We start from the raw sequence: 26238 nt of genomic DNA on the forward strand, positions 1-26238 counted from the left end.
AAGAAGAAACTTTTCATTCTATGTTATGGGTAAATATGGAGGGAAGCATATAACTTATTTCTTTAATTCACAAATCTTTTGATTAAAAGGAATTTTACCCAGGGCATGTTATTCACACCTGGACTTAATTTAGATACTAAGATATTAAACGTGAAGTCGGTGTTGAAATAGGATAAGACTTTCGGGGAATCTTGGGAAGAGCCGAGTGTATTTTGCATGTGGGAGAAATGGAAATAATTAGTGGCCATAGGCAGAACTATGGCATATTTAAAACGGCAAAAATTCTTTGGCACTCATTACAGTGAGTGATGAGGTCTGCTTCCCTACCACTTGAATCTAGGCTGGTGTATGACTACCTTGACAAGTGGAGTAAAGCATCGTCTTTAAAAGAACAGTCAGCTCCTGTCTGGATCTCTGGAATAATATATATTATAAGCCTCCATATATTAAATCTGGCTACCCTACTAGAGAAAATCCAGGAAGAGTCCTTCAGACAACATAAAGAGGAGAAGTACAGCTGTCTCCTGCCTTACCCTCTTCTGCTCTGTTATCAGGCATATGCTTGGAGCCCTCTTAGATTCTTCAGAACAGCTCAGGGACCAACTTGATACCACAAAGTGATCCAGTCAGCTCCATGTATAATAGAAGAAATGCACAAAGGAGCCCTACCGATTTCCTGACCCACAAATCAATGCAATACAAAAAGCTTGTTAAACTCCTAAATTTTGGAGTAGGTTTTTACAGAGCAATAGATAGTAGACAGGCAGATAGATAACAGGTAGATGAGATAGATAGATGATAGATAGATAGATAGATAAAATACTAAGTTAGAGTTCTCTTTATCTGTGAAATAAAAAGGGTTTGAACTACATTATCTTTATCCTAACCATCTAATTCTTAAGGCTAAAGATTTATTCCAGCTTATTCTTTCCACTTTTGAAGCATCTTTCCTAAATCTGCAAAATGTCCCTGTCAAAGTAATACAGTACAGAATAGATAACTAAATCCTTGCTAGGCATTAACTAGGGTAAATACATTTGGAGAACTGCCTCTCAGTTTAAACCTGTGGAACAGTGACTATACCATGGTTTTAGAGAGACTGTTTCTTCATGTCATGGCCTGTCTTATAAGACTATGGTTTCAGTTCCCTGACACTTTAAAAATAATCACAGTCAAACAGAAACTAAGCTGCTGGGGTATGTGTTAATTGCTCCACACTAGTGAGTAGAGATAACAGGAGCTGAGGTTCCCTTGAGATCCAGAATTTTGAAGGGTCAGTTTCAAAATGAGTACTATTAGATTGGTTAAAAATAGGTCTTTTCTTGGACAGTATATTTAACATTGTTTGAACATTATTAACTAGGCTGAAGGTGCTAATCATAACAGTAAATTATTCAATAGAAATGCTTTTGAGTATGTATCTTTCTGTCCCCCCGACCCCGGCTGCTGGGAACTTTTATTATATACAGGGGCTTTTATACATAGATTTCTCCATGAAATAGAGGGCACACGTTCAACATTCCGGTCCTGTGACGATCTATATGAGATGAACTGATGATTCTCAATGGCTTACTTGATGTTTGGTGCAGTGCTTGTCTGTGGCTACAATGGTCCCTAAAATTACAGGCCAGTGTTTTAAGATAAAGAAAGAATTTAACTCAAGCTTTATATTTTTATTAATTATAATTTTTTGCTGTTTTCATAAATAAGGATCAAATGCACAGTTTCTTTTACTTGAAAACTCTCAACAGTCTACGCATAAATAGTACCAAAATAGATATAAAAAATGAGAGGTGTCAGAGTTGAACTTATGAATTTCTGATCTATGAGATCAGCTATATTCACTGGATCAACATTATAAATGCAAGACTGTAAATGACTCACTTCATTTTCTGATAACTGAAGCGACAGATTACTAACTTGGACAGACGAATGCTGTTAGTTCACATTTTGGCATTTGCATTTGAATAAAATTTTTCCTTTCATTCAGAATGAACTAAAATAAAACTGCTTTACACTTTCTTAGAAGAGCATTTTTCATTAATATCAACTATTTGTCTTTCATATTTAAAGGGAACTAAAAAAAATGTGTCTACAAAATGTTAAAATCTGGGAGATGTTTGAAGAGAATACATTCTTTATAAGCCACAGAGAGACATTTATTTATTATTTATTTCTGGGTAACATTATTGATAAATTTTCAACTATAATTTATACTTGCAGGAAGAAATGTGTTATATTTTCAAAAGTACTAATTTGATTATACAGAACATTTTAACATTTTAAATTCTAATTGCTTTTCAATTAGTATAAATAATTATATTGTCTGAATATATGCATAAGTTGAATTATCACTGATTAATATTTTTTGAGTAGATACCACTTCAAATAGCAAATAAAAATAGTGAAAAAATAAGTGATGTGAAAGAAAAGATTCCATCACCCAGAACTTTAAATAAATAATTGTTTTTAAAATTTATATGTATATTTTTCTAGCGCTTATGACTTCTACAAGCATTATGTCCTCAGTATATGGTTTTAAAGGATACGTTTGTGAGTTTTTAAATTATCTTCTTTCTTTAACAAAACAGGAACCTGGAGAGAGGAGGAAAAGATGGAAGAAAAAATTACAGAAATGCACTCATATTTTTCATATTAAGTGGACACCTTATAATAAATATTCAAGTAACTGATAATCTGATAGGCATATGGTATAATTTATAAAAGGGACACACATACACACACATACACTTTTCTCTTTTCTAATCTATAATAGAATTTGAATTTAATATAAACAGAAACAAATGTTCAATATGAGAATTAAAATACATTTTAATTTAATATAAAATTTGTTTAATGTAAACAAATAAATGTTCAAAATGGCATTAAATTCTCAGACTTTATAAGAAATATTAGCTTGTAAGAAAAGATGGTTATATCTAATAGCTTGGATTGTAGGAAGAAGTTCCTGAAGACAATTAGACCAATCACACACATGAAAAAACATTGAAATATGCTTTACTGAGTCAGTGCCACTGTACCAAAGCATTGTAAGGCCACAAAAACTAATTACCAGAAATAGCTTTCATAATAAGGAGCAATCCAATAGAGTAGATAAATCTAAATAAAATATAATAATACACATTGAATTTGAAAAGTTTTCAGTTAGAGGCAAGTAAAGTCTCAGAGGAGCTCCTGGAAGGAAAATATTATTTCCTCTGTGGAAGATCATACAAACATTGAATCTGTATGAGGGGCTTCTCTGGTGGCGCAGTGGTTGAGAGTCCGCCTGCCGATGCAGGGGACACGGGTTCGTGCCCCGGTCCGGGAAGATCCCACATGCTGTGGAGCAGCTGGGCCCGTGAGCCATGGCCCCTGAGCCTGCACGTCCAGAGCCTGTACTCCGCAACAGGAGAGGCCACAACGGTGAGAGGCCCGCATACCGCAAAAAAAAAAAAAAAAAAAAAAAAAAAAAAAAAAAAATCTGTATGAGATTTGGGTTTTGTTTTTATTTTTATGTCTTTATTGGAGTATAATTGCTTTACAATGTTGTGTTTCTGCTTTATAACAAAGTGAATCAGTTATACATATACATATGTTCCCATATCTCTTCCCTCTTGCGTCTCCCTCCCTCCAACACTCCCTATCCCACCCCTCCAGGCTGTCACAAAGCACCGAGCCAATATCCCTGTGCCATGCGGCTGCTTCCCACCAGCCATCCACCTTACTACGTTTGTTAGTGTGTATATGTCCATGCCTCTCTCTCGCTTTGTCACAGCTTACGCTTCCCCCTACCCATATCCTCAAGTCCATTCTCTAGTAGGTCTGTGTCTTTATTCCTCTCTTACCCCTAGGTTCTTCATGACTTTTTTTTTTCTTAAATTCCATATATATGTGTTAGCATACGGTATTTGTCTTTCTCTTTCTGACTTACTTCACTCTGTATGACAGACTCTAGGTCTATCCACCTCACTACAAATAGCTCAATTTCGTTTCTTTTTCCAGGTTGTTTCCATCTCCGGGCTATTGTAAATAGAGCTGAAATGAACATTTTGGTACATGTCTCTTTTTGAATTCTGGTTTTCTCAGGGTATATGCCCAGTAGTGGGATTGCTGGGTCATATGGTAGTTTGATTTGTAGTTTTGTTTTGTTTTGTTTTGTTGTGGTACGTGGGCCTCACACTGTTGTGGCCTCTCCCGTTGTGGAGCAACAGGCTCTGGACGCGCAGGCTCAGCGGCTATGGCTCACAGGCGCAACCGCTCCACAGCATGTGGGATCTTCCCGAACTGGGGCACGAACCCGTGTCCCCTGCATCGGCAGGCGGACTCTAAAACACTGCACCACCAGGGAAGCCCTATTTGTAGTTTTTTAAGGAACCTCCATACGTTTCTTCACAGTGGCTGTATCAATTTACATTCCCACCAACAGTGCAAGAGAGTTCCCTTTTCTCCACACCCTCTCCAGCATTTATTGTTTCTAGATTTTTTGATGATGGCCATTCTGACTGGTGTGAGATGATATCTCATAGTAGTTTTGATTTGCATTTCTCTAATGATTAATGAAGTTGAGCATTCTTTCATGTGTTTGTTGGCAGTCTGTATATCTTCTTTGGAGAAATGTCTATTTAGGTCTTCTGCCCATTTTTGGATTGGGTTGTTTGTTTTTTTGTTATTGAGCTGCATGAGCTGCTTATAAATTTTGGAGATTAATCCTTTGTCAGTTGCTTCATTTGCAAATATTTTCTCCCATTCTGGGGGTTGTCTTTTGGTCTTGTTTATGGTTTCCTTTGCTGTGCAAAAGACTTGAACTTTCATTAGGTCCCATTTGTTTATTTTTGTTTTTATTTCCATTTCTCTAAGAGGTGGGTCAAAAAGGATCTTGCTGTGATTTATGTCATAGAGTGTTATGCCTATGTTTTCCTCTAAGAGTTTGATAGGTTCTGGCCTTACATTTAGGTCTTTAATCCATTTTGACCTTACTTTTGTGTATGGTGTTAGGGAGTGATCTAATCTCATACTTTTACATGTACCTGTCCAGTTTTCTCAGCGCCACTTATTGAAGAGGCTGTCCTTTCTCCACTGTACATTCCTGCCTCCTTTATCAAAGATAAGGTGACCATATGTGCGTGGGTTTATCTCTGGGCTTTCTATCCTGTTCCATTGATCTGTCTTTCTGTTTTTGTGCCAGTACCATACTGTCTTGATTACTGTAGCTTTGTAGTATAGTCTGAAGTCAGGGAGCCTGATTCCTCCAGCTCCGTTTTTCGTTCTCAAGATTGATTTTGTTATTCGGGGTCTTTTGTGTTTCCATAGAAACTGTGAAATTTTTTGTTATGGTTTTGTGAAAAATACCAGTGGTAGTTTGATAGGGATTGCATTCAATAAGTAGATTGCTTTGGGTGGTAGAGTCATTTTCACAATGTTGATTCTTCCAATCCAAGAACATGGTATATCTCTCCATCTATTTGTATCATCTTTAATTTCCTTCATCAGTGTCTTATAATTTTCTGCATACAGGTCTTTTGTCTCCTTAGGTAGGTTTATTCCTAGATATTTTATTCTTTTTGTTGCAATGGTAAATGGGAGTGTTTTCTTGATTTCACTTTCAGATTTTTCATCATTAGTGTATAGGAATGCCAGAGATTTCTGTGCATTAATTTTGTATCCTGCTACTTTTCCAAATTCATTGATTAGCTCTAGTCCTTTTCTGGAAGCATCTTTAGGATTCTCTTTGTATAGTATCATGTCATCTGCAAACAGTGACAGCTTTACTTCTTCTTTCCCGATTTGTATTCCTTTTATTTCCTTTTCTTCTGTGACTGCTGTGGCTAAAACTTCCAAAGCTATGTTGAATAAGATTGGTGAGAGTGGGCAACCTTGTCTTGTTCCTGATCTCAGTGGAAATGCTTTCAGTTTTTCACCATTGAGGACGATGTTGGCTGTGGGTTTGTCATATATGGCCTTTATTATGTTGAGGAAAGTTCCCTCTATGCCTACTTTCTGCAGGGTTTTTATCATAAATGGGTGTTGAATTTTGTTGAAAGCTTTCTCTGCACCTATTGAGATGATCTTATGGTTTTTCTCCTTCAGTTTGTTAATATGGTTTATCACGTTGATTGTTTTGTGTATATTGAAGAATCCTTGCATTCCTGGAATAAACCCCACTTGATCATGGTATATGATCCTTTTAATGTGCTTTTATTCTGTTTCCTAGTATTTTGTTGTAGTTTCCTGTAGTTTTCTTTCTTTGTGACATCCTTGTCTGGTTTTGGTATCAAGGTGATGGTGGCCTCGTAGAATGAGTGTGGGAGTGTTCCTCCCTCTGCTATATTTTGGAAGACTTTGAGAAGGATAGGTGTTAGCTGTTCTCTAAATGTTTGATAGAATTTGCCTGTGAAGCCATCTGGTCCTGGGCTTTTCTTTGTTGGAAGATTTTTAATCACAGTTTCAATTTCAGTGCTTGTGATTGGTCTGTTCAAATTTTCTATTTCTTCCTGATTCAGTCTTGGCATGTTGTGCATTTCTAAGAATTTGTCCATTTCTTCCAGGTTGTCTATTTTATTGGCATAGAGTTGCTTGTAGTAATCTCTCATGATTTTCTGTATTTCTGCAGTGTCAGTTGTTATTTCTCCTTTTTCATTTTTAATTCTATTGATTTGAGTCTTCTCCCTTTTTTTCTTGATGAGTCTGGCTAATGGTTTATCAGTTTTGTTTATCTTCTCAAAAAAATAGCTTTTAATTTTATTGATCTTTGCTATCATTTCCTTCATTTCTTTTTCATTTATTTCTGATCTGATTTTTATGATTTCTTTCTTTCTGCTAACTTTGGGGTTTTTTTGTTCTTCTTTCTGTAATTGCTTTGGGTGCAAGGTTAGGTTCTTTATTTGAAATGTTTCCTGTTTCTTAAGATAGGATTGTATTGCTATAAACTTCCCTCTTAGAACTGCTTTTGCTCCATCCCATAGATTTTGGGTTGTTGTGTCTCCATTGTCATTTGTTTCTAGGTATTTTTTAAATTTCCTCTTTGATTTCTTCAGTGATCACTTTGTTATTAAGTAGTGTATTGTTTAGCCTCCATGTGTTTGTATTTTTTACAGATCGTTTCCTGTAATTGATATCTAGTCTCATAGCGTTGTGGTCGGAAAAGATACTTGAAACAATTTCAATTTTCTTAAATTTACCAAGGCTTGACTTGTGACCCAAGATATGATCTATCCTGGACAATGTTCCATGAGCACTTGAGAAAAATGTGTATTCTGTTGTTTTTGGATGCAATGTCCTATAAATATCAATTAAGTCCATCTTGTTTAATGTATCATTTAAAGCTTGTGTCTCCTTATTTATTTTCATTTTGGATGGTCTGTCCATTGGTGAAAGTGGGGTGTTAAAGTCCCGTACTATGAATGTGTTACTGTCGATTTCCCCTTTTATGGCTGTTAGTATTTGCCTTGTGTATTGAGGTGCTCCTATGTTGGGTGCATAAATATTTACAGTTGTTATATCTTCTTCTTGGATCGATCCCTTGATCATTCTGTAGTGTCCTTCTTTGTCTCTTCTAATAGTTTTTATTTTAAAGTCTATTTTGTCTGATACGAGAATTGCTACTCCAGCTTTCTTTTGATTTCCATTTGCATGAAATATCTTTTTCCATCCCCTTTCTTTCAGTGTATATGTGTCTCTAGCTCTGAAGTGGGTCTCTTGTAGACAGCAAATATATGGGTCTTATTTTTTTATCCATTCAGCTAATCTGTGTCTTTTGTTGGGATCATTTAGTCCATTTACATTTAAAGTAATTATCGATATGTATGTTCCTATTCCCATTTTCTTAATTATTTTGGGTTCATTATTGTAGGTCTTTTCCTTCTTTTGTGTTTCTTGCCTAGAGAAGATCCTTTAGCATTTGTTGTAAAGCTGGTTTGGTGCTGCTGAACTCTCTCAGCTTTTGCTTGTCTGTAAAGGTTTTAATTTCTCCATCAAATCTGAATGAGATCCTTTCTGGGTAGAGTAATCTTTGTTGCAGGTTTTTCTCTTTCATCACTTTAAATATGTCCTGCCAGTCCCTTCTGGCTTGCAGAGTTTCTGCTGAAAGATCAGCTGTTAACCTTATGGGGATTCCCTTGTGTGTTATTTGTTGTTTTTCCCTTGCTGCTTTTAATATGTTTTCTTTGTATTTAATTTTTGACGGTTTGATTAATATGTGTCTTGGCGTATTTCTCCTTGGATTTATCCTGTATGGGACTCTCTGTGCTTCCTGGACTTGATTAACTATTTCCTTTCCCATATTAGGGTAGTTTTCAACTATAATCTCTTCAAAGATTTTCTCAATCCCTTTCTTTTTCTCTTCTTCTTCCGGAACCCCTATAATTCGAATGTTGGTGTGTTTAGTGTTGTCCCAGAGGTCTCTGAAACTGTCGTCAGTTCTTTTCATTTTTTTTTCTTTATTCTGCTCTGCAGTAGTTATGTCCACTATCTTATCTGTTGTAGTTTATCTTATGACAGGGCCGAAAGTAAGCTCATCACAGGAGATGAATTGTGCCGAAACACAGCAGTAGAGGGCTGCCGCTAGCTCAGGCAAAACAGCGCCGTCTGTCCTGCTGTGGTAGCTTTTATTAAAGCATTATCTATGTTTACATTTTAAGACTTATTTTCTTAACATTCCAGAAATGCCAAAGCAGCAACATATGCTTCTATTGATTATACAAGCAATAATGGGCTTTCTTGAACACATGCCGTGCTTCGTCCTTGAGCGCAAAAGCAGCACAAAGTTCCCACCATAATTTTGATTATACTGAAGTAGCACAAGGACATTTCCTTGCGTTCCCACCATTCTGATTATACTGAGGACATCTCATGGATCAGTGCCCAAAGCACTCAATGCTTATTCGCAGGCCCCCGGTTTGCCAGGGGGAGGGGGGGCTCAAAGTAATCAGGACTGTTTGCAGTTCTGGCTTATTCGCCAGCCCCCAGTTTGCTGGGGGTGGGGGGGCTCATGGGTCACATCCCCTTTCCGTGTCCTCAGTTATTCCACTACATTTCCCCCTTGTTTTTTGCAGCTTGTGCAGCATCAAGGAGAACACGGCAGCTTGTTGCAATGTTGCATGGCGGGTAGCTTTCACTCGTCGTCGGACTACAATTAAACATATGATTATTATTATAATGAGCATTAGCAATCCTGCAGTAGAACTAAATAAAGCATGTAATTTAGACATGGGATTTAGATTATTAAGTCCTTGAATAATTCCAGTCCATACTTCTTGTGAATTAAGTCATTGTAATTTCTTCTGAAAAGTTTGTTGAATTTTCCCTTGTAAATTCACAATTTCTTCTGTCAAATTTTTGTGATGTAATAAATGCTTTTTTATTTTTGCCCAGGGGAATGCAGACTGATTATATGGAACCGAAGTGACACAAAAGGCACTTTGATTCCAGTCACAGCTAGCTTCTTTTGTCTTTGTAAATTTACAAGTTGGTCCCCCAACATAACCACAGCTTGTTGTAAGTCTGCTATTTCCGAATATATTTCTGAATCAATTTGTCGTTGAGAGGACCAAAGCATTTCAGAATTTTATGCCAATCAGTTATATAATCAATGGTCTGAATAGATTGTTCTAAAGCAACTCTAGCTACTGCAGCAGTAGCTGTTATGGCTATAATACCCATGACACCTGCAATCAACATTCCTACAAATCTTTTACTTCTTTTTAATGCATCAGCTAAATATTGCAAAACAGCCATAGGAAGAGATTCTTGCCATTCCCTTCCAAGATTGACAGGAAGCCAAAGACCTGTCCGAGCTCATAAGATATACAAACTTTCAGTAGATATGTTAAAAGATATAGTAGGGTTAATGCAGGTATACAGAGAGCAATTTTTACACATTATAATACCTTGAGTCTCATTCCATACAGCTGGTCCCTTTAACAATATATAAGGTAATTTCACACAATTACGAGTATACCGAATAACATTTCTATGAAAAGTCAAACTGTGATTTCCAGATTTGTTAACTATATGTCCTACCCAAGCATTAATCTTTTTCAAAGTTGCCATAAGCTTCCACAAGTCCTTTTGGATAGGATATCCATTTAAATGAGGACCTGGAGGAGAAAACCCTCCAGCATGCCATACTATGGTATCGTTAATAGTATTGCTATAAATAGTGTTATCCTCTCTATGCCAGTGTAAATTCTTCAGACCCCTTTTTCCTCGGGCGGAGCCAAAAGGGCTCCAATCAATGACGCTTCCCCAAGAAGTATTAACAAGAACCCGAGCCATTTCTCCTCGGCATCGAGTCCAATGGACCCAATCCGATAATCGATCCACAAGAGGCACCTGGCATGGAGGCAAGTAAGGTGCGGAAACATTCTCATTAAGAGTGGAATTAGAACTTTTAAAACTATAAGCACTCAAAAGATATAACCCATGATATCTGCTTTCGTTTTTGACAACACTTAACCATGCCTGATAATTCATTTTAAGGCAATGATCTCCCTTTCCCATACAAATAGGAGGTCCATTAACACCCACCGTGTAATTCTCTATTATCCTTCCTTCTTCCAGCTTCAAAGGGCCTCTATCATCAAAAGGACCAGGCAATGATCCAGACTCATTTACATATACAAGAATTGGGGCATCCCACCAGGTAACCCCCATATTAAGAGGAGGGTTAGAAATGTAAGTCCAATAAGTATGGTTAGTACAATTTATCTCATTGGCTGATATGCTTATTACCTGTGCAGACAACACTGCCAACATGGCTACAAAAAGATTGGTGCTAGTGAGGGGTTTACCCTGTGAAATGACAAAATTTTTAGCAGTGCCTTTAAACTTTTTCATTTGCCCCCAGGTCAGTGGAGGTGCCTTCTTCTTTTCCACCAAGTCTTAAACTGCATATATTGTCCAGGTTCAAGAACAGTCTTGGCAAGCGCCTCCCAATCCTGAGGAATTAATATGTTTTTGGAAGCATACCTAGACAAAAGACCTTGAACATAATTAGAATGCATCCCATATGCATTAATGGCTTCTTTTAGCATTTAAAACATTTTTACATCATGAGGGTTATACTCAACTTTTACATATCCATTCGGAAATTGATCATTAGCAGGCATAGCTTGTCTAACAATAGGGAAAGCAAAAAATGATTCAGAATATTGCTTTTCTTCCTTATTCATCTCTTCTTCCAACAATGGTCTATTAGATTCAGGTTTTAGAGGAAAGCGAAACTGACGAGAGGCTCCAACAGGATAAGCTGCTAATTCTAAAGGAGGAGCCAAAGGAATAGTAGGACATGGCTCCTGATATAAAGGAGTGGTACCATTGTTTTTATTTTCTTCCAATTTAACCATCAAATTTTTTAACTTCGAAAGTATATCAGAAATCTCATTCTGTTGAGAAAGTGGCATCTCATTTTGTTTGCTAGTCTGCTCCTAACCTTTATCATCATCAGAAAAAGCCCCTTAATCACTGGAACCTGAAAAATCCTCTCCTGTCTCAGACACAAGGGGAGGAGGAGGCGGAGGAAGGTCCTCTATAGGAGACTCACGAAACAGAGTACGAAAAGCAGCAGAATGATCGGGATCAGAATTCGGACGCTGAGGGCACGCCCCATTTTCACTTTCCTTTCAGATTGTAATGGTTCCAGGGCAAGGGAAATTAATTTACAAAGAGACCAAACTCGGACAGATATAGGGCCTCCATGCTGATGAGCTCTTCTTAAGGCTTGCATAACCTGTTTCCAAACTTTTAAATTCAACTGGTTATGACCAGTAGGTTGAAACCAGTAACAATGTTTACGAACCAGCGCAAACAATTCATCAAAAGATTCTGGTTTCACTTTCACTCCTGAACTCCATAATAACTGTTTCAGGAATCTAACGTATTGAAATTCTACTGAATGGGAATTCCCCATTACAGTTACTCTACTGCTCCCGAAGGTTTCGTTTACTCTTGAGCAGACCAATTTCCCCTTCGGTCCCGCGATCACGTGATTACTTACCTTCAGGTCCCTGTTCGGGCGCCAAATGCTGTAGTTTATCTTACGACAGGGCCGAAAGTAAGCTCATCACACGAGATGAATTGCGCCAGAACACAGCAGTAGAGGGCTGCCGCTAGCTCAGGCAAAACAGCGCCGTCTGTCCTGCTGTGGTAGCTTTTATTAAAGCATTATCTATGTTTACATTTTAAGACTTATTTTCTTAACATTCCAGAAATGCCAAAGCAGCAACATATGCTTCTATTGATTATACAAGCAATAATGGGCTTTTTTGAAAACATGCTGTGCTTCGTCCTTGAGCGCAAAAGCAGCACAAAGTTCCCACCATTATTTTGATTATACTGAAGTAGCACAAGGACATTTCCTTGCGTTCCCACCATTCTGATTATACTGAGGACATCTCATGGATCAGTGCCCAAAGCACTCAATGCTTATTCGCAGGCCCCCGGTTTGCCGCGGGGCGAGGGGGGGGGGCTCAAAGCAATCAGGACTGTTTGCAGTTCTGGCTTATTCGCCAGCCCCCAGTTTGCTGGGCAGAGGGGGGCTCATGGGTCACGTCTCCTTTCCATGTCCTCAGTTATTCCATTACATTATCTTCCAGGTCACTTATCCGTTCTTCTGCCTCAGTTATTCTGCTGTTGATCCCATCTAGAGTATTTTTCATTTCATTTATTGTGTTGTTCATCGTTGTTTGTTTCATCTTTAGTTCTTCTAGGTCCTTGTTAAATGTTTCTTGCATTTTGTCCATTCTATTTCCAAGATTTTGGATCATCTTTACTATCATTATTCTGAATTCTTTTTCAGGTAGACTGCCTATTTACTCTTCATTTGTTAGGTCTGGTGGGTTTTTATCTTGCTCCTTCATCTGCAGTGTGTTTTTCTGTCTTCTCATTTTGCTTATCTTACTGTGTTTGGGGTCTCCTTTTTGCAGGCTGCAGGTTCATAGTTCCCGTTGTTTTTGGTGTCTGTCCCCAGTGGCTAAGGTTGGTTCAGTGGGTTGTGTAGGCTTCCTGGTGGAGGGGACTAGTGCCTGTGTTCTGGTGGATGAGGCTGGATCTTGTCTTTCTGGTGGGCTGGTCCACGTCTGGTGGTGTGTTTTGGGGTGTCTGTGGACTTATTATGATTTTAGGCAGCCTCTCTGATAATGGGTGGGGTTGTGTTCCTGTCTTGCTAGTTGTTTGGCATAGGGTGTCCAGCACTGTAGCTTGCTGGTCGTTGAGTGAAGCTGTATGCTGGTTTTGAGATGGAGATCTCTGGGAGGTTTTCGCCGTTTGATATTATATGGAGCTGGGTGGTCTCTTTTGGACCAGTGTCCTGAAGTTGGTTCTCCCACCTCAGAGGCACAGCACTGACTCCTGGCTGCAGCCCCAAGAGCCTTTCATCTACACGGCTCAGAATAAAAGGGAGAAAAAGTAGAAAGAAAGAATTAGTAGAAGTACAAAGAAAGAAAAAAAGAAGGGAGGGAGGGAGGAAGGAAGGAAGGAGGGAAGGAAGGAATAAAAGAAAGAAAGAAAGAAGATAAAGTAAAATAAAATAAAGTAAGATAAAATATAATAAAGTTATTAAAATAAAAAAAGTAATTATTAAGAAAAATTTTTTTTTAAAAAAAGGAGGATAGAACCCTAGGACAAATGGTGGAAGCAAAGCTATACAGACAAAATCTCACACAGAAGCACACACACACTCACAAAAAGAGGAAAAGGGGAAAAAAATCATAAATCTTGCTCTCAAAGTCCACCTCCTCAATTTGGGATGATTCGTTTTCTATTCAGGTATTCCACAGATGCAGGGTACATCAAGTTGATTGTGGAGATTTAATCCGCTGCACCTGAGGCTGCTGGAAGAGATTTCCCTTTCGCTTCTTTGTTTGCACAGCTGCCGGGGTTCAGCTTTGGATTTGGCCCCGCCTCTGCGTGTACGTCGCCGGAGGGCGTCTGTTCTTCGCTCAGATAGGACGGAGTTAAAGGAGCCGCTGATTCGGGGGCTCTGGCTCATTCAGGACGGCGGGAGGGAGGGGCATGGAGTGCTGGGCGAGCCTGCGCGGCAGAGGCCGGCGTGACGTTGCACCAGCGTAAGGCACGCCGTGCGTGCTCCCGGGGGAGTTGTTTTTGGATCCCGGGACCCTGGCAGTGGCGGGCTGCACAGGCTCCCCGGAAAGGGGGTGTGGATAGTGACCTGTGCTCGCAAACAGGCTTCTTGGTGGCGGCAGCAACAGCTTTAGCGTCTCATGCCCGTCTCTGGGGTCTGCGCTTTTAGGCGCGACTCGCGCCCGTCTCTGGAGCTTCTTCAAGCAGCGCTCTTAATCCCCTCTCCTCGCGCACCAGGAAACAAAGAGGGAAGAAAAAGTCTCTTGCCTCTTTGGCAGGTCCAGACTTTTCCCCGGACTCCCTCCCGGCTAGCCGTGTTGCACCAACCCCCTGCAGGCTGTGTTCACGCCGCCAACCCCAGTTCTTTCCCTGCGCTCCAACCGAAGCCCGAGCCTCAGCTCCCAGCCCCGCCCGCCCCGGCGGGTGAGCAGACAAGCCTCTCAGCCTGGTGAGTGCCGGTCAGCCCTGACCCTTTGTGCGGGAATCTCTCCGCTTTGCCCTCTGCACGCCTGTTGCTGTGCTCTCCTCTGGGGCTCTGAAGCTTTCCCCCTCCGCCACCCGCAGTCTCCGCCCGCGAAGGGGCTTCTAGTGTGTGGAAATGTTTCCTCCTTCACAGCTCCCTCCCACTGGTGCGGGTCCTGTCCCTATCCTTTTGTCTCTATTCTTTTTTCTTTTGCCCTACCCAGGTATGGGGGGGGGGATTCTTGCCTTTTGGGAGGTCTGAGGTCTTCTACCAGCGTTCAGTAGGTGTTCTGTAGGAGTTGTTCCACGTGTAGATGTATTTCAGGTGTATCTGTGGGGAGGAAGGTGACCTCAGCGTCTTTCTCTTACGCCATCTTCCCGGAAGGCTAATCTGTCTTTTGATCTGGGTTTTGTTTTTGTTGTTTTTTGTTTTGGTTTTGGTGATGGGGTGTGAGTGGGGTGCAAAGGCTGCCAGAGATTTTGAAGATATTTGGGTGAAGGCCACACATGCACGCTGTGGAGGAAACTACAGCAGGGGGCCTGCATTATAAAGTCCAGCAGTGAAGGCCATGCAAGGATGCTTCTCTTCTCCGTGTTGCCAGTACTCTTGCTCTCCTTGTGTTTCAGAAGGTAGCTGTCTGGAATTCAGGTCCCTAAGTTCAGATAAGGAGAGTTTGTGTAGTGTGAGTTTGGATAGGTAGCGGTACTTGCATAGCATTTTTCAAAATTCTCCACTATATGAGATATAATTTAGACACAATATAATTCAAAAATTGGCGAAAGCCTAAGAACATTTGCATCACCCAGTTCCATGTCCCCATTTACAGTTCATCCTCTCCTCCATCCACGGAACAGTCAACCACTGACCTTTCCATCTTTATAGTTTTGCCTTGTCTAGAATTTTACATAAATTGGAGTCATACAGTATCTGCTTTTTGGTGATTCTGACTTTTCATTTAGTATAATGCTTTTAAGATTCATCTATGCAAAAAATCATGTATTTATGTGAATATCAGTAGTTTGTTACTTTTGATTGCTTATCCTATTATATTGGTCTGTCACCCATTGTTTACCCACTCACCAGTTCATAAGGATTGGGTTTTTTTTCAGTTTTATCCTATTATGAATAAAGCTGCTAAGACCATTCAAATATAACTTTTTTTGTGTAGAGCGATGTTTCTCTTTCTCCTGGGAGTGCAATAGCTGGGTTGTATGTTGAGTGCATGTTTATCTTTATAAGACACTGCCAAACTGCTTTCCAACATGGCTATACCAGTTTGCATTCCTGCCAGCAATGTATAAGAGTTCCACTTGCTGTACATTCTTTCCAAAACTTCGTCTTTTTATTCTTTTAACTATTTTAAATTGTTTGTAATGGTATCTCATTGTGATTTTAATTTTCATTTCTCTAATGATAAATGATGTGGAGCACAATTTCATGTGCTTATTTGCCACATGTAAGTATATGCTTTTACTTTGCTGAAGTGTCTATTCACATATTTTGCCCAATTTTTGAAATAGTTTTAGTTCTTATATTTGTCTATGATCCAATTTGAGTTAATCTTTGCATATGTTGTGAGTTAAGAGGCTAGATTTGTCTTTTCATATGTAGTTATACACTGGTGTGAGTATCATTTGTTGAAAAGACTATCCTTTATTCATTGGGTTCTTGGGCATCTTTGTTAAAACTGAATTTACCATGAATGTAAGAATTAATTTCTGGATTCTCAGTTCTGTTCCATTGATCTATGTGTTTCTTCTCTTGCTAGAACCACAATTCTTGATTGTAATAGCTTTATAATAATTTTGAAACTGGGCAGTATAAGTGCTACAGTTTATTTCAATATTATTTTGGCTATTCTGGGTTACTCATCTTTTCATGTATATTTTAGAATCAGCTTGCCAGTTTCTGCACAGAAGCCTGCTGTAATTTTGAAAGGGTTTGCAATAAATTTGTATATCAATTTGGGGAGAATTGCCATTTTAATTTATTCTCCTGATTAGGGGATATACTGTATCTCTATGTTGGTCTTTTAAAATTTCTTTCAACAATGTTCTATAGTTTTCAGTGTACAGTCCTTCCCCGTATTTTGTTAAAGTTATCTCTAAGTAGTATATAATTTTGATGTAATTAGTAAAATAGTGTTTTTGTTTTCAATTCCCAATTTTGTTGTTAGTATTTAGAAATAAATTTTCATACTGACCTTGAATATTTGATGTCCCTAAACTTACTACTTTATAGCTTTTTTTGCACATCCCTTATAATTTATTTCATGTAAGATCATATTTATCTCTGAATTAAGACAGTTTCATTTTTTCCTTTCTGATATTTATGATTTTTCTTCCCCTTCCCTTTTTTCCCTTATTGCAGGGTCTAGGACCTCTGTTATTAAGATGAATACAAGTGGTGAGAGCAGATATCCCTGCCTTGTTCATGAAGTTATAGGTAAGCATTCAGTGTTTCAACATTAAATATAATGTTAGCATTGGGTTTTCATAGATGTTCTTGCTTGGTTTGGGAAAGTTCCCTTCTGTTATTAGATTGGTGAGAGATTTTATCATCAGGAATGGATGTTGGGTTTTGGTAAATGCTCTTTCTACAGTTATTGAAATCATTGTGTTTTTTTCTTTTTTAGTCTGAAAATACAGTGGATTATATTCGTTGCTATTTGAATGCTATACTAACCTGTATTCTGAGATAAATCTGATATGGTCATGTTGCATAATATTTTTAATATATTGTTAAATTTAATTTGCCAACATTTGGTCATGAAATTTTCTACCTATGTTCATGAGGGATATCTATCTATAGCTTTCTTTTTATGTAATGTCTTTTGCTGGCTTTGATGTAAACGTAATGCTGGCTTCAAAAAATGAGAGGGATATCTTCCCTCCTTTGTTATTTTCTGAAAGAGTTCTGGTACCATTTGTTTTGTTTTGCTTTGTAACATTCTTTGTAACATCTTTCATTTTCTCTTGCTTTGTAACATTCTTTTCTGCCTTTTCTTCAGTTCTCTTTCAGTGGGAGCTGCCCATACTAGATATTCAGTTTGGTCTTCCTCTCTTAGGTAAGTGAGTGCCTTTAAATGACGTGCATTTTTCATTTGTTGTCATAATTTTGTGATTCTTTAGAAGTCACTAAGATCAGATTGCTGACATATCTCCTATAGCAGCCAACCAGCATATGGTGGAAAGCAAAGCAGCTTCTTTTTTGGACTAACAGCCAGTGAGTAGGAAATCCAGTTCCTCTTCTGTCTATTCAGCTCACCAGAGTAGCTTGAAATCCACAGCAGGCAGGCAGATGCAGACTCCTAGTTCCTCAAAGACTCCATAGGGGGGCTTGTTTGTTTGTTTGCTTATCCAGGCAACAAGGAGTAGCAAGCACTTTTCTCTGTAGCTGGTCATTTATTCAGTCATTCACAAATATTTAGTGAGTGTCAACTATGTGTCAGACAGTATTCCTAACACATAGGATACAGGAAGAAACAAACAGAAAGAGATATCTGCATTCACAGAGTTTATCAGGGTGATAAAAATAGAATAAATTATAAAACCATATAATATTTTAAAATGTGGAAAATGCAACTTTAAGAAGAAAAATTAGAGTGTATAAGGGAGACCTCAAATGCTAGGAGGAGAGGGACAGTTTGCTGTATTGAATTTGCAGTTAGATTTCTTCTTATAAAGAAGAGATTTGAGAAAAGACTTGAAGGAGATGAGAGATTGAGGCAAGAGACTCTCTAGGGAAGAGCGTTCCAGGAGAGGGAACAGCAGGAGCTAAGGCTCCAAGGACAAGACAAGAGCCCTTCTCCGTTCCCTGGCACGAGGGATGAGGTCCAGACCCCGGTCCCCGGGAGATCCAGGTTGTGACAGCATTCCTGGCCTGGTTTTATTACATCCCAGGGGGAGCTGGGAAGAAGAGGGAGTCACAGATATACAAATATAAGCCTTGGCTTATCAGAACTTTTCTACAGAATATGCATGAGAGGTACTACCAGAGAACCCGTACTAGGATATCTAGCTCAGTGTAGCACTTTAAATATTCTGAAATGAGACACAGAGAAAACCAATTAATCTGTCACTGACAGGGATTATTTTATGGTAGGGCAGTCCTGATGACAAATAGCAAAATACAAGCAAAATGATGATTAGTATTTGATTTGTTGCAAAAACACCTACACAGAATAGCTGCTGCTGCTTCTTTTTTAAAAAACGTTAAAATAGCCAAACAGAATATCTTATCTAAATGCAAAAATGCATTATTTATGATTGGCTTTCATCTATTTAAAGATTTCAAAATTCAGTTTTCTGCAGTATCCTTAGGATCCATCAAGAACATTAGGAAGTAAGATAAACCTGAAGGCAGTATCATTTATAGGAGAAATATAACACTGAGACTTTGAATATTAAACAATTTATATACCAGGCATTTTCGTTATTGAAAATTTCTTCTTAGTAGCTGATTAATATAATCCAGTACTAGTAGGTTGAATGTTTTTCCCCTCTTTTGGTAACAAGCTGGAATTATTTGTAAATCTTTCTAATTCAGAATATGGAATAAAAATTAGATTACATCATGAAAAATGCAGTGGTTGATTTGACAGTTATTTTAAAGGTAAACCTGTATTTTTCAATAAATTTCCATGCCTTTGTATATTAAGTATAATTTTTATTTTTTGAGTTTTAAATATACAGGTGTGTGTATAAACATGTACACAAATGAATTGAACATTTGTATATATTCATGGTAAAGTAACTGACAACACTTCATACCTAAGCTTACTTTGGTTCTCAATAATGATAAGTATTTAAATGTACAAATATGAATCTCCAGGACTATAGTTTTCATGTTTGGAAGAGGAATTGTGTTTGGCTTTTTGTATAACATGATAGAAAAGTTAATTATTTTCTATGGACCTGGGCATATTTATTGTTCACCAAAGATTTAGAGGTGTGTGTGTGTGTGTTTGTGTGTTACCAAGTTCTTCTTGAGCCAATTAAAAAGGATTTAAGATTCTGACTCAACAGGCCACTTTGATTTAGTAAAGATTTATTTACACAAAGATTCAAGAATCATCACAGGTTCATTTTTAGAAACCAAATTCAAGTAAAATTGCTTTGAAAAAACAGCTGAATGAATCAAACTAAATGAACATTAAAACATGGCACAAAGGTCAATAAAAGTGAGAAACATAACATTTTTTTTAAAACTACAGTTGAGTAAGAAGACAGTAACCCCCAAATTTTAAAAAATACTTCCTAATTTTTTTAGTCCTAGCACTCTTGTATTAGTTTGCTAGTGCTACCACTAAAAAAGTACTACACATTGAGTGGCTTAAACAGGAGACATTTATTGTCTCACAGTTCTGACGGCTAGAAGTCTGGAATCAAGATGTCAGCAGGCTTGGTTCCTCCTGCAGGCTGTTTGTTCTGAGGAAAGTATCGATTGCGGGCGCCCCTCTTCTTGGCTTGTAGATGGCTATCTTCCCTCTATGCCTGTCTATATCCATGTCCAAGTTTCCCTCACCAGCCATATTGTATTAGGGACCACCCTAATGACCTCATTTTAACTTGATTACCTCTGTAAAGACTCTATCTCCAAATAAGGTCACATTCTGAGATACTGGGGTTTAGGACTGCAGCATACCTTTTTTTGAGGGGACACAATTCAACCCATAACAACTGTCTTGGGAAATGAAAATAAAACATTAAAGTATTAATATTGTCTGCTGTTACAAAGTACAAAAATCTTGAAGTTAGCTATTCGCTTGAAGTAGCATTGTCACTAATTTTGATAGCAGTAGATGGTTCCCTCACATAAAGCTATAACTACCTTTGTCTAGTTGGTTTATTTGCTTCTTTGTGACAGCCTCACTATCCAAATCATTTCTGCTCATTTAGAGCTGAGACAGAACACATATGATTAGATGGAGAAAATCCACTCCAATAATTAGAAAAGATTATGTCAAATAACTGTTTCTGCCTCAGGGACACAGGGAAAAACTTGTCTCCTTATTAGAACAGAGTGCCAGGCTTTGCATAGTTCTGAAGCTTGCTTCAGTTTGAAGTCTTTCAAGATGAATTAGCAGCTATAAAATTCATAAATTGAAAATCAGGAGATCATTTGTTTTTCCTGTTGGCATTCATCCTTCTCATTACTATAAAAAGGAATGTGTTTTTATTTACCTTATGCTGTTTTACTACTGCAGCTAAACACAAAATTGGCAGTTACATTATTTATATTCATAAGGTCTTATTCCAGGCATCTTATTTTGCTTTTAGCCTCTAGTTCTTGAGTGTTTTGACTAAGATGGCCTTATTCTTCCTCTCATGACCTCTGACTATAGGTTCATGACCTCCCTTTTCTTAGAGCCTTTACTTTAGAAAACTTGCAGTTGTAAATTCTTTCTCTGCTCTTTTGAGGTGTAAGTCTTCTGCAACCCAGAAATGTGGTTCTCAAGGACCTGGGAGTCATCTTTTTGCAATGCAGTCATCAAGAAAGATAGGGCCTCTGTTTCCTAGTTTCTGTGCAAGGGTAGGAGCCTAACAAGTAGCAAACACAAATGGCCCAATCACTGTGGGCAAACTCCTCACCCCCTTCTCAGAGTCCTCCAGTACTTTTTCATTCACTCATCCCAGCAAATCCTTCTGTCTTTTGTTTCAGGGAAGTTGAGTTCAGTCTCTCTCCCCTATTGCAATAGTCTTGAATAGTCTTCCTTGTCAATTTTAACAAGTGTCTGGTGCAATTTTCTCCCTAACAGTTTCGTCTGGTCCTTCATTTGGGGGTAACTTCTATGAATAATAGAAACTACATGACTGTGTACTTGAATTGTACATATTCTGTACTTAAATTAACTGCAATCTTACTATTCATTTTTATGTTAAAGTTTTGAATAAACCTGAAATTATTTAGTGTCACAAATATATCTATGACCTACTCAGAAATTCTTTTTTTTTTTAACATCTTTATTGGAGTATAATTGCTTTACAATGGTGTGTTAGTTTCTGCTTTATAACAAAGTGAATCAGTTATACATAGACATATGTTCCCATATCTCTTCCCTCTTGCATCTCCCTCCCTCCCACCCTCCCTATCCCACCCCTCTAGGTGGTCACAAAGCACCAAGCTGATCTCCCTGTGCTATGTGGCTGCTTCCCACTAGGTATCTATTTTATGTTTAGTAGTGTATATATGTCCATGCCACTCTCTTACTTTGTCCCAGCTTACCTTTCCCCCTCCCCACATCCTCAAGTCCATTCTGTAGTAGGTCTGCATACCGTATGCTAACACATATATATGGAAACTAAAAAAATAAATTTGAAAAAATGGTCATGAAGAACCAAGGGGCAAGACGGGAATAAAGATGCAGACCTACTCAGAAATTCTGCTTTAGTTTATTCCATGCAATATTTGGATTGTTTTTGTTTCATTAGAAAGGCAGGGAGATGTTTGATGTCAACTTCAAATATAAAGATTTTTGCTTGTAGAAATCTGGGATTTCTATCCATTTACCATCTAAATATTTCTTGCATTCTCTCTGTCCAATTTCTACAACTACTCATGTACTCAAGGCCTGCATCATCTTCATTTGGGCTAAGTATATTTTACTTGAATCTGTCCTATCTGTCTAAACATACTCAAATCTGTTTTCCACACTGCAAAAAGGTGATCTTCCTAAAATGGAAATCAGCATATATAACTGTTCAGACAATCACTGCCCTACAAGGTACACTTATGTGAATTAGATAAAGGTCCTCTTCTTCAAGTAAAATAGACTTTAGGTTAGTAGACCACAATCTACACAACTATACTTGGGCTGATCTGGGGAAATGGGAGCTTGGGCAGTTCTCCCTTGCAGGACATGGCCTCCTGGTAAAGGATAGGGAGGGAATAGATAGCTTGTTGGTTGCCATGGGACACCTGGACAGTGCTGGCTGTTCCCATCTTAATGCACTGGCCAACTATAGCATCACTAATAGCAGAACTGCTGGCTTTAGATGCTTTCTGACATCATGCACGTGAGGTACACAGTTTCGTCCATGAAGTAGTCTTGCTGAAATGATTATAATTAAGACTTACTTTTAGGTCTAACTTTCAGTTTACAGAAAGGACAGACAATGGAGAAAAAACTAAACAGCCTCACAAGAGCACAAATATAAAACATCAGACATTCCTTTTTTTTTTTTTACAAAGACCTTATTTTTATTCATTTTTCTCTTTTTGTAATTTATTTTTATTTTTTTAACATCTTTATTGGAGTATAATTACTTTACATTGTTCTGTTAGTTTCTGCTGTATAACAAAGTGAATCAGCTATATGTATACATGCATCCCCATATCCCTCCCTCTTGCATCTCCCTCCCATCCTCCCTATCCCACCCCTCTAGGTGGTCACAGAGCAACAAACTGATCTCCCTGTGCTATGTAGCTGCTTCCCACTAGCTATCTATTTTACATTTGGTAGTGTATATTTGTCAATGCTACTCTCTCAGTTGGTCCCAGCTTACTTTTCCCCTCCCTGTGTCCTCAAGTCCATTCTCTACATCTGCATCTTTATTCCTGTCCTACCCCTAGGTTCTTCAGAACCATTTTTTAAAAAAAAATTCCATATGTATGTGTTAGCATACAGAATCTGTTTTTCTCTTTCTGACTTACTTCACTCTGTATGACAGTCTCTGGGTCCATCCACCTCACTACAAATAACTCAATTTCATTTCTTTTTATGGCTGAGTAATATTCCATTGTGTATATGTGCCATATCTTCTTTATCCATTCATCTGTTGATGGACACTTAGGTTGCTTCCATGTCCTGGCTATTGTAAATAGTGCTGCAGTGAACATTGTGGTACATGACTCTTTTTGAATTATGGTTTTCTCAGGGTATATGCCCAGTAGTCGGATTGGTGGATTATATGGTAGTACGATTTTTAGTTTTTTAAGGAACCTCCAAACTGTTCTCCATAGTGGCTGTATCAATTTACATTCCCACCAACAGTGCAGGAGGGTTCCCTTTTCTTCACAGCCTTTCCAACATTTATTGGTTGTAGATTTTTTTGATGATGGGCATTCGGACTGGTGTCAGGTGATACTTCACTGTGGTTTTGATTTGCATTTCTCTAATGATTAGTGATGTTGAGCATCCTTTCATGTGTTTGTTGGCAATCTGTATATCTTCTTTGGAGAAATGTCTATTTAGGTCTTCTGCCCTTTTTTGGATTAGGTTGTTCATTTTTTTGATATTGAGCTGCATGAGCTGCTTATATGTCTTGGAGATTAATCCTTTGTTAGTTGCTTTATTTTCAAATATTTTCTCCCATTCTGAGGGTTGTCTTTTCATCTTGTTTATGGTTACCTTTGCTGTGCTAAAGCTTTAAAGTTTCTTTAGGTCCCATTTGTTTATTTTATTTTATTATTATTATTTTTAACAACCATTTGCTTATTTTTGTTTTTATTTCCATTTCTCTAGGAGGTGGGTCAAAAAGGATCTTGCTGTGATTTATGTCATAGAGTGTTCTGCCTATGTTGTCCTCTAAGTTTTATAGTGTCTGGCCTTACATTTACGTCTTTAATCCATTTTGAGTTTATTTTCGTGTATGGCATTAGGAAGTGTTCTAGAATCCAACACCACATTAAAAGAATCATACACCATGATCAAGTGGGGTTTATCCCAGGAATGCAAAGATTCTTCAATATATGCAAATCAATCATTTTGATACACAGTATTAAGAAATTGAAGGAGAAAAAACATTTGATCATCTCAATAGATGCAGAAAAAGCTTTCAACAAAATTCAACACCAATTTATGATAAAAACCCTAAAGAAAGTAGGCATAGAAGGAACTTACCTCAACATAATAAAGGTCTTTTATGACAAACCCACAGCCAACATCATTCTCAATGGTGAAAAACTGAAACCATTTCCTTTAAGATCAGGAACAAGACAAGGCTGCCCACTCTCACCACTATTATTCAACATAGTTTTGGAAGTTTTAGCCACAGCAATCAGAGAAGAAAAATAAATATAAGAAATCCAAGTTGGAAAAGAAGAAGTAAAACTGTCACTGTTTGCAGATAACTTGATACTATACATAGAGAATCCTAAAGATGCTACCAGAAAACTACTAGAGCTAATCAATGAAGTTGGTAAAGTAACAGGATGCAAAATTAATGCACAGAAATCTCTTGCATTCCTATACACTAATGATGAAAAATCTGGAAGAGAAATTAAGGAAACACTCCCATTTACCATTGCAATAAAAAGAATAAAATACCTAGGAATAAACCTACCTAAGGAGACCAAAGACCTATATGCAGAAAATGATAAGACACTGATGAAAGAAATTAAAGATGATACAAACAGATGGAAAGATATTCCATGTTCCTGGATTGGAAGAATCAACATTGTGAAAATGACTATACTGCCCAAAGCAATCTACAGATCCAGTGCAATCCCTATCAAACTACCAGTGGCATTTTTCACAGAACTAGAACAAAAAATTTCACAATTTGTATGGAAACACAAAAGACCCTAAATAGCCAAAGCAATCCTGAGAAAGAAAAACAGAGCTGGAGGAATCAGGCTCCCTGACTTCAGACTATACTACAAAGCCACAGTAATCAAGACAGTATGGTACTGGCACAAAAACAGAAATATAGATCAATGGAACAGGATAGAATGCCCAGAGATAAAAACATGCACCTGTGGTCGCCTTATCTTTGATTAAGGAGGCAAGAATATACGTTGGAGAAACGACAGCCTCTCTTCAGTAAGTGGTGCTGGGAAAACTGGACAGCTACGTATAAAAGAATGAAATTAGAACATCAGATATTCTAAAGGATAACTGGTCTTTTATGTTCAACAATGGATGCTATGAAAAAAAAAAAAAAGGTAGTCTGTTCTAAACTAAAATGCATTTAAAAGCTAAAACAGCCAAACAGAAGTCATAGTTCATGATTGATTACTGGTTTAAACTAATAAGCTATACTGATTGGGGCTCTTGGGAATATCTGAATATGGGCTGGTAATTAGATGTTATTTTGGGATTATTGTCAGTTTTGTTAAGTAAGATAGTAGTGTTTCCAGTATGTAAGAAAATATACTTATTTGGGGTAAAATATCATAATATAGTTTCAGTTTATTAAAAAAACCACAAAATGTGTGAAAAAATAACTGAAACCAATATGACAGTGTGTAAGTAGTTGTTAAAGTTAAGTGCTCTCTATAGGCATGTAATTGTATTATATTGTTCTTTTGACTTTTCTTTAGTTTTGGATTTTTATAGCAAAAAGTTAAATACTACAATATTAAAAAATAGAAAGAATGGACATCTAGTTTTAGCTCTGACATGTAAAGAACTTGAAGCTGTCACTTCCATCCTTATAACAAGAAATAGTTGGAAATACTGAAAATCAATGAGTTTTGTTGGAGCCATCAGAGAACTAAGTTTGAAAGGCAAATAGCCTGTCAAGTCTAGACAGACAGGTAATACTCAGAGAGATACAGATGAAATTTGGTTATTGCATCTAAAGCCAGTGAAGCCATAAACTGGTAGCCATAAAATGTTAGTTTTGGCAAACTTCTGGAGGTTGATTGTGGACTAGCATGACAGTGAGAAACTCCTAGGTTTGCAATCATGGAGTCAGGGCACACTTTCTGGACTTTACCTCCAGGATCCCTACCAGCTTTTCATAAGGAAG

The 26238-nt window shown here is 37.8% G+C and overlaps 1 protein-coding gene across 3 annotated transcripts in view; it reads left to right on the forward strand.

The window, feature by feature from the left end:
- DNAJB9 (DnaJ heat shock protein family (Hsp40) member B9) overlaps window positions 1–26238 on the forward strand; it is a 562457-nt gene that overhangs the window by 482298 nt on the left and 53921 nt on the right. For all 3 annotated transcript variants that reach the window (XR_014326469.1, XR_014326470.1, XR_014326471.1), the window contains 2 exons: window positions 16913–16987; window positions 17553–17609. The gene's annotated coding sequence lies outside the window, so the exon portion shown is untranslated. The remainder of the gene's footprint in view (window positions 1–16912; window positions 16988–17552; window positions 17610–26238) is intronic.

The sequence above is a fragment of the Leucopleurus acutus genome (genome assembly GCF_964270905.1).
Source record: "Leucopleurus acutus genome assembly, chromosome: 9".
NCBI classification, from domain to species: domain Eukaryota; kingdom Metazoa; phylum Chordata; class Mammalia; order Artiodactyla; family Delphinidae; genus Leucopleurus; species Leucopleurus acutus.